The 9,463-nt window shown below is 42.4% G+C and overlaps 4 non-coding genes and 1 pseudogene across 4 annotated transcripts; all 5 read left to right on the top strand.

The window, feature by feature from the left end:
• Positions 1-2,155: 2,155 nt before the first annotated feature.
• On the top strand, positions 2,156-2,886 carry LOC118917755 (prefoldin subunit 3-like; annotated as a pseudogene).
• A 4,874-nt stretch (positions 2,887-7,760) lies between these two features.
• On the top strand, positions 7,761-7,832 carry TRNAW-CCA (transfer RNA tryptophan (anticodon CCA)). The gene has a single exon. It is a non-coding gene; the product is annotated as a tRNA-Trp (tRNA).
• Positions 7,833-8,239: 407 nt separating this feature from the next.
• Positions 8,240-8,321, top strand: TRNAS-GCU (transfer RNA serine (anticodon GCU)). Its single transcript has one exon. It is a non-coding gene; the product is annotated as a tRNA-Ser (tRNA).
• A 211-nt stretch (positions 8,322-8,532) lies between these two features.
• On the top strand, positions 8,533-8,606 carry TRNAT-AGU (transfer RNA threonine (anticodon AGU)). The gene has a single exon. It is a non-coding gene; the product is annotated as a tRNA-Thr (tRNA).
• Positions 8,607-8,954: 348 nt separating this feature from the next.
• TRNAI-AAU (transfer RNA isoleucine (anticodon AAU)) lies at positions 8,955-9,028 on the top strand. The gene has a single exon. It is a non-coding gene; the product is annotated as a tRNA-Ile (tRNA).
• Positions 9,029-9,463: the final 435 nt, after the last annotated feature.

Here is a 9,463-nt window from a genome sequence, read left to right as displayed (position 1 = left end):
TGGCTCACAGTCAAATCACACCCTCCTGCCCGCTTACCAGATCGTCTCTCTCCGTATTCACCATCTCAGTTCTTTTAAGCCGGTGTAGAGTACAAGCCCAAAGGACAATTCGGATTTTTCTTTCATTCATTCATTCATTCATTCATTCAACAAATAACCATTGATCAGTTAGTATAGTGGGCTGGGCTCTTGTTCTTGCCCAAAAGACAGAAGTCTCTATCCTTGGAGTTTATATTCTAGTCAGAGAGATGACAACAGATTGCAAACAAATGACAAATTCGCATTGTAATAGGTGCTATAAATAAAAATTTTAAAGGAAAACAATAGATAACATGATCGAGGATAGGCTCTTTGAAAATGGCTCATCTGTTCTTAAACTTCGTTTCAGGAAACTTGGTCAAAATTGAGAGGAAACCCGTTTCTCTCTTCCAGGCCCCCAGTGTAATAAGTGGATTTACTTTTTCTAAAGAACTCAAGACTATCAAGAGACAGTGAAAAGCTGGTTTTGTCAAAGTCATTAAAGACAAAGAGTGAAGAACTCTTCCAGATGAAGAGAGACTAAAGAGATGTGACAAGTTTGACATGAGAAATTTACTGTGTAATCCTAATGGGTCTTGAGGGAGAAAAATAAACTTTTATCTTAAAGGACATTTGTGGAACAACTGGCATCTAAGCTAAGGTCTCTAGCTTAGATAATAGTGTTGTATCAGTGTTAATTTCCTGATTTTTTATGATTCTGCTACCTTTATGGAAGGGAATGCCCTTGTTAGAAAATACACACTCAAGTGTTTATAGGTAAAGGGACATTATGTGTGCAATTTACTCTCAAATGGTTTGGAAAAAAGTGTATGTGTGTCTGCAGAGGTAGATAGACAATGATAAGCAAATGTCTCAGTGAAGGCACATGGGAATTCTTTGTATTATTTTTGCAACTTTTCTGAAATTAAACAAAAAATAATTTAAAAGTTTTTAATTAAAAGTTTTAAGTGATAAGCTGTTAAAAGGTTCCCTCAGATTTTATATATTATCATTGAAATATTAAATTTCTTTATAAAAATAAGGAGTGATTAGGACTGATGGTCCCTAAATGTTGAACTCCTGTATATTGAAACTATATAATAACATTTTCATATAAAGCCACCCCCCCTTTTTTTTAACCACCTTTTTTGAGGACAGTACAGCCTTTCCTTATTTTGGAGACAATGGGATCACTAAAACTCATAAAATAAAAATTGGAATCATTAAGACTTTTCAGAGGAATTATTTTTATAAAGAGTGAGGTTTAGCAATCTATTCTTTACTCGAAAGAATATTGGGCAAAAACTATTGCCCACACTGGTTTCTTAGCTTTCAGGTGTGTAAGGTTGAAATTGTTGAACAGCTTCAAAGTTCTGAAACTATTTTTAAACTTCCGTCTTCTGGGGAGGGACACGCAAACCCATCAACTTCAGTGGACCCAACTACTCTCCCATGAGGTGACCCTCATCACTATTAGACCCTCAAGGTGAATGGTAATGATGACACTTAAAGTACCACAAAAGGGAGCTTCCTGTACTCTCAAACACGGAAATTATAGCATAGCAAGCATGGAAACATTAGCACACAGACAGGATGCAAGGATTGAAGGGCTCCTCATGCTTTCTTCCCTCTGCCTGTAATTTACATGCCTTTTCCCTTGGGAATGAAAACCCAGGCCTTCAGAGCCAAGCTCCCCCACTGACGATTTAAGTCTGGTTGTTCACAAATGAAGGAAGTACTGTAGCAGAGTGAAACTGAGGAAAGCCCATGACTTCCTCTTGCAAGACTTGCCAAGGTTCCTGGAACACATAATGAGGAGGAGTGGGCGGTGTAAAGATCTGGGGAAAGGGCATTCCAGACAGACACACAGAAAGTGCAAAGGTCCTTAGGTGGAAACAAGCCCAGTATGTTTGTTAAACAGAAAGGAAGCTAACTTGTCTGAAGCCTAGTAATGGAAGGGGAAGAAGAGGTCAGGTGTGAAGTGGCTTGGGTAGACAAGGGATATGGTCCTGCAGCCATGGGGAAGAACATGGTCAGATATGTATTTTAAGTGATGACTTTGGTTGCAACATGGAGAATGGATTTTAAAATTTCAGGCAGGGATTTAGGAGCAGTGGCCTTGGAATGGGCAGTGGCTCCACCTAGGGATTCCTGGGGCTGTATTTGTGGAAAATGTAGATTCCTTCATGAAACAGCCTGGGAATAAGACTGCAGATACAGTACTCAGGAAGCTGGGTGAACAGTACCAGAAGTGTAAGTTTATGGAACTTAACCTTACTCAAAAGAAAAGGAGGCTAAAAGGTCATATTCCTGAAATTAAGCCATCTTTAGAAATTCTAAAATACATGCAGAAGAAAAAAAAAGTCCACTAATTCACTGGAGACCAGATTCTTCCTGGCAGATAACCTGTATTATAAAGCTTCAGTTCCTCCTACAGGTAAAGTATGTCTACAGTTGGGGGCTAATGTAATGCTTGAATAGGATATTGGTGAAGCTCAGGCATTGTTGGAAAAGAATTTATCGACTGCCACAAAGAATCAAGATTCTCTTAAGGAAGACCTTTGACTTTCTTCGAGATAAATTTACTACAGCAGAAGTCATTATGGCCAGGGATTATAATTGGGATGTAAAAAGAAGAAACAAAGATGATTCTACCAAGAACAAGGCATAATGCTAGCAATTAAAAATGTGGTTCAGTTTTCCAAACATGTTATTTTAAATTCCCCGTAGTTTATCCTTAAAGGTTGACATAATTTGAATGATTTTTTAAATAGCAAGAATGAAAATTAAAACTTAAATAAGTAAATTTTAAGCAGAATGCTCTTAAGAAGCCATGGAGTTATCCAGGAAGGACAGGATGAAATTGGATCCCAGTGGAGTCAATAAGTGGAGCCAAGTGGATGGAATCAAGAGATAATTAGAGGATAAAATCTGAACATGGGGCTGTGGATGGGTGAGAAAAAGGAAGGAGTAAAAGGTGACTTAGATTTTAGGTTCCAGCAGCTGGAAGTTTGGGGCATTCTACTTATAATAGGCTTCCTGCCTACAGGACCTACTAGATAGTAAGAAGTGGTTGGTCACATTTCACATTATGAATTAATAAACAGTAAGCAGACATTTAGGTCTTTCCTGTCATTTTCCGCGACCTTGGTTCACAGAAGCCTGCTCTGCAGAGGTCTCACAAAAGTGAGTTTTGGAACCATCCTGTGGCCGTAGGAGGTACTGCTGGTGACCAGGTGCCCTTCCCTTGAGGGAGTGGGGGGGGCGGGAGGCGGGGTAGGCACTCCTTTCAGGGCTGGAACCCACATGTCCTAACATTTGGACTGGTCATAAAGAACTTAGAAAAACAAATTTTATCATGGAAAAGTTCAAACGTATGTAAAAATAAAGAAAAGTGTATAATGAATCCCTTTGAAGACCATTCTGCTTTGTTACCAACATGTGGCCAACCTTGTTTCGAATATACTGTCCCTCCCAGCGCCACTAAGTTATTTTGAAGCAAAGCAAAACCTAGCCATCACCAAATTGTTCAAATTGCCCAATCTCTATAGTATAGATATAGATATAGATATAGATGTAGATATAGACATAGATATAGATATAAATCTATAAAACTGTTTGTTTGAATCAGGATGCAAATAAATCACAGGATCCACACAGCATTGTACTTAGTTAACGTGTCTTTTAATCTTAAATTGTTCCTCCTCCCTCTCCCCTCCTCCTTGTTTAACTTTCTTGCAACGTATATTTTGAGGTCTCTGGGCCGTTTGTGGGCTGTATTTCTGGTGTGTCATTTAATACATTCCTCTGTGCCCTGTGTTCCCTATAAACTGGTTGTTAGATCTAGTGAATCAGTCTCACATTCAATTTTCTGGTAAAAATACATCATGGATGGTGGCTTGAACTTTTTACTCCATCACACCAAGAGGCCCACAATGCCTGTTTGTCTCTCTTTTTCTGGTGTTAAAGCTGAGCTGTGGGCTCAGGTGTAGTCAGACTGAGTTAATCTATGAAGTGCCCCACCAGATGGTCATTTACCGGTTTAAGTGATCATCACTGCCTAGCTCTATTATTTCATGAGGGGTTGCAAAATGGGGATATCCTAATTCTATCAGTCTTTATGCATTTATCGCCTGGGATTCTTGTACCCTCATCAACCAGTTGTTTACCATGAGCTATAAGGTCATACAGGAAAGTATGGATAATTGTGTGATTTTCTTCCCCATGATTTACCAGTTTTCCGAATAATGAGTTGGTTCCTAGCATCCTCCAAAAATGATTAATGAATTGTTTTTAGTATTGTGAACTCGTGAATTTTAACATTTTTTGTGCTTCTCCTACCACTGCAGTTGCTATTCCTTTTGATGCTCAAATTGTCTCAAGTTTAGGCCCCTGGGAGCCTCTTCAAGTTGCCTCCTGAGTTGTTTCTTTTCTATGTGAAATTCACACAACATAAAATTAACCATTTTAAAGTACACAATTCAGTTCAGTGGTATTTAGACACATAAGGAAACTGAGGCACAGAGAAACACATTTACTGTCTGAGGGCACAGATCCTGTAGTTGATCAAACTAGGCTTTCAAACCCAGGTTGACTTGAGAATCTGAGCTCTTAATCACCATAGTCCCTTGCCTCTTACTAGTCCTTATTATGGTCTGTAATAATTTGATTCGTTACTTTGTTCATTTACTATGTCTCTCCCACTAGAACACAGCAAATGAATGCAACAAATAAACTAAGTTCCTTGAGGACAGGGGAAAAATCAAAACAAAGCCCAGGAGAACCCAAGTCCATTCTAAAGTCTGTGTAGGAGTTAGGGGGATGTAGTGAGGAGACGTGCAACAACTACTCAGCTTCAGGTAATTGTCTTGAGGGAGTGAGGGTCCAGTGTTGCTAGATTCCTGGGTATTTTTTTTTGTTTTTGTTTTAGTTATAAAAGAGGCCAGAAATCCAGATTCTTATTCCAATTATAAATGTTAGCATCCAACTTAAAAATGAGAAGGAAAAAAAACAATCCTGACGCCAACAGCACACAGGCCTCAGGCCACCAGCTTCCATCCTCTAGCTCAGAACCCCTGTCCAATAGAATTTTCTATGATGATGGAAATATTTCATTTGGGCTCTGTCCAATATGGTAGCCAACTAGCTCCATGTGGCTACTGAACACTTGAAATGTGGCTAGCGGGACTGAAGAACTGAATTATAAAAATTAATTTAGTTTGAATAGCCCCTTATGGAATAGCCACCTTAGCAGCTAGCATATTAAACAATGCAGCTTTGGATAGACTAAATAGTGGTTTCTAAAATTTGGAAACTGGTGGGATGAATGGAGGAGATTTAAACATCAGAGCACTCTGGATGATGACATTGGATTAATCATACTTCACACCTGCTGTAGAACCTCTCTGAGCCTAGAGATCAAGTCCTTGCTCCCTGGTACTATATTCATCGACCCAAGTTCCCTTTCTAGCAAAATTTTCCACCTGACTCCATGCTTTTCAGTTACTGAAATGTCTCCTTCCTCTACAAGGCATGCTTTTGCCCACTCTAGGGCTTTTGCTAAAGCTATCCCTGATTAATTTCACAAGTGCTTACTGAATATACACTATATTCCAGAAATTGTACTGGGTGCAAGGAATACATATTTCCTACTCTTGAGTAACGCAGTGTAGTGAGGAAAACAATCAATGAAACAAGTAAAAGGTAGTATTTTAAGTTTTATCTTGGAAGAGACAAAGGAAGGGCCTCCTCCTCCTCCAGATGGGGGTAGAAATGGGGAGGAGGGAGCTTCCCAATTGTTTCTTGAGGGGTACGTAGGGGTCAGCCAGGTAGGAAGGATTGGGAAGACCATCAGGCAATACCAGGGACAGTGGCACCAAGATGAGTTTAGGCAACTGTAAATGAGTCAACATGGTTGTCACAGGGGAGATGAGAAGGTAGGGCTAAAGAATCACGCAAAGACTAGATATTAATAGCACTATAATAATTAAGTGATTACCACCAATCAGGCCCTGAGCACTTTATCTATAGTATGTAGTAAGTAAACTAATAGTTGTCTATTATAATTTTTACTCTTTTAAATATGGGAACATCGAGACATGGGGAGTTTCAATAACTAGCCCAAGTTACACAACTAGTAAGTAGCAAAGTTTGTATGTGAACCCTGGCAATTTCCAGAACCCACATGCTTAAAGGGCACTTGACTTTAGGGGCCCAACCAATAAATTAAGACTTAATCCCAAAGGTGATGGGGCACTGATTTTAAGCCACATCATGCTGGAATCATGTTTGCATTTTAAAAAAGATAATTCTCTTTGACTATTCTGGAGGCAGAGAGATAAGAGAGGAGTGTGTTACAAAAATCCAGTGAGAGAGACTGGGGGGATGGCAATGGGAATGGGGAATGAGGACTGACAGGAGAATTATGGAAATGGAACTGACAGGACTTGGTAACTGGAAATGGAAAGTGAGGGAGAGAGAACAGTCAAGATGAGTCCCCAGCCTTAGCGTGGCCACTCACCGGGACTAGAAAGGAAGGATGACAGGGTCAGGTGAAGGTGTCCAGCAGGCAGGGGACTTCTGAGTCCAGAGGTGGAAGTGAGATTTAGGAGCCCTCAGCACACAGGTGAGGGCCAACTCCAGGACAGGTGCGTAGCCTGAGGAGAGAAGATAGAACTCTGAGGGAAAAGGACACAGAAAGAGCCTGAGGTTGGAGGGTGGGAGCTAGAGGAAGGCCAGCAGATGAAAGGCCTGACAACCAAGGGAGAAAAAGGCTCTTAAAGACGTTGCCTTGAGTCAGTTAAGGGTAGGCCTGAGAAGCCTCGGTGCCTTGGCGGGCTTTGACATGTCTGTGGTCCCTGATAACTTTCAGGAGAGCCACAGCGTAGAATGTGCAGACATATGGCTTGAAAGGGATGGAGAGAGAGACAGCATGATCTCCATATCGGCCTGCTGAACTCGTCAAATGCGAGTCTCTGCCAGCTTATGGTATCCCTCTTTAGAAGCTCCCACTCTGTCTCATCTGGGGAGCTTTAAAAAAAATACTGATGTTTATAGTGATCGATATCAGAACAGTGGGTGCCTCTGGAAAGGGAGTGGAAGGGATCGATTGGGAAGCGGCATAAAGAATTTTTTGGGAAGATGAAATGTCCTATATCTTGAAAGGGCTGTAGGTTGCATTTCTCAAAACTCATTGAAACATACACTTAAGATCTATGTATTTCATTGGATGTAGTTTACGCTGGTTTTTAAAAATCATAATCTTTGAACCCAGGGCTATCTGCAAAGCCCCGAAGGACCATAATGTGAAGCTAGGGTGGAGTTTATTAGCTTATTAGCTGGAGGAGCTAATCTCACCCCTTGAGGTGCCCCGGGCTCTCACCTGGCTCCATCACTTTCGACCTGTTATCCGTCCTTCCATCTGTTAGTGCACAAGTCCGTCCCCGTCCGGCTGTGAGCTCTGGGTCCCGTAGGTAACTACCAGCTCATGGCCACATGGTCGTCGGCTGGACACCGGGGTCGAGGTTGGAGGGACCACTGAGCCAAAGGCTCTTAAAGCCGCTGCCCTGCGGGTTGCAGCGGCCCCTGCAAATCCCTTGAGGCAAGTGGGAGAGCGCATGCACCAAACTGCGGGATTTTTCGAAGTTCAAGAAGGCCAAAAGACTCAAACCTTGATCGCCAGGACCCTGGTCGCCTAGCAACCAAGTGGCCATTCAGAGACATGTCCAGGCTCGCGGTCGGCCGACCTCGTGGCGCAACGGTAGCGCGTCTGACTCCAGATCAGAAGGTTGCGTGTTCAAATCACGTCGGGGTCAGCTCGTTTTCTCTACAGCTGCTTACTTTTATCTATATATTTTTTATTCTCAACACTATCCTCAGCGTTCGGGTCAGGGAACAGGCATCTCTGAGGCACTGAAAGTGAGGGTTCCTGGTGTTAGTCACGAGTCCAACGATGGCGTGATAGCTTTTGCGGTAGATTCAGGTGAATCTGGGCCGTAGAGGGGCTCCTGAGGAGTGGTGCACACTAGCAATCGTTCAGTCCAGAGGGAGGAGGGTCACGCGCTTGCGCAGATGGAAATCTTTCTAGGTCGGTCAGCCCCCTTGAGAGTCTACTTCGTGATGTCTGCGCAGGATCTTCGAAACATGCTCGACGTGGGTGAATCATAGCAGCACGAGAGAGAGTTAAGGACCCAGAGAGAATACTACAGACTTGTTTTGCGTAGACGAGGTGGCCGAGTGGTTAAGGCGATGGACTGCTAATCCATTGTGCTCTGCACGCGTGGGTTCGAATCCCATCCTCGTCGATTAGTAATTGAGGTCTGTGTCCAGTTTTGTAACTCTAAAACAAGCTTCCCACGTTTAGTATATCCTGAATCAGTTTCCGTGTCGTTCCTTCGTTTACTATTACCTGTGACTTGAGTATTTTCCAGTAGAACCAAAAATTGGTTAGGAAGGAGACATACGACCCCTAGAGCTGATCTGGCCAAGGAAAGAAGGTGCAAAGTATCCACTGTAGGCGCTGTGGCTTAGTTGGTTAAAGCGCCTGTCTAGTAAACAGGAGATCCTGGGTTCGACTCCCAGCGGTGCCTCGGTAGCTGCGTCTGCTTTTGCGAAGAGTTTCTAACTCTCAAGTATCCACCGCCCATGATTTCCCGAGGTTCGATCCATCATCTCTCCAGGAGTCTACCAATGACAATGAAGTGGTGTTTTCCATTTCCGGTTGAGCCCCTGGACTTTTACGATCTTGTTCCCCACATTTTCGCCTGGACTTGACCCTAAGTACGGGCAGTACTGCGGATTGGTTTTTACCTCACGAAATAATCAGTGATTAAGTTTTCATATTTTTTCCAAGCCTCTCAAAGTAATTTCACCCATCTTTAAATTTCAAGAGCTCTCTAATCATTAATTTTCATACAGAACCATTTTTGTGTCCAGATGGCCGGTTAGCTCAGCTGGTTAGAGCGTGGTGCTAATAACGCCAAGGTCGCGGGTTCGAGCCCCGTACGGGCCAAAGGGAGTGTTTTTCAAAACTTGCATCATAGTTTCGTAAAGCAACATTTTTCACCTAGAAATTTTCATACCCAAAAGAGAACTTGTTAAAATCCAGTCTGAAGTGGTAGTGTCTTTGGGGAGGAAGTTTTTATAAAACTGGAGCTCTTTCTGTAATCTGTGTTCCTAAAGCTGATGGTAACGGGGATCCTGGAACTTCCTATGTGAACTGTAAACACAAGCCTGACAGGGGTTGGAACAAAGACTGTCTCAAACTGTTCATATGGCATTGATCAGGAACGTGTGGGAATGGAGTCAGGAATGGAGCAAGCAAAATGTTTCCAGTTTTCCTCTATAGCCAAGTTGTCCAATTCTCCCACTCTCTGCCTTCCACTTCAGGATCTGAGATGGTCCTTTCCCTTTCTTTTCCGGTGCAACTTTCTTCCATTTCTGCTTT

The sequence above is a fragment of the Manis pentadactyla genome, chromosome 4 (genome assembly GCF_030020395.1).
Source record: "Manis pentadactyla isolate mManPen7 chromosome 4, mManPen7.hap1, whole genome shotgun sequence".
NCBI lineage: Eukaryota > Metazoa > Chordata > Mammalia > Pholidota > Manidae > Manis > Manis pentadactyla.
The sequence above is the reverse complement of the archived record's forward strand: the minus strand, read 5'-3'. Positions and strand labels throughout refer to the sequence as shown.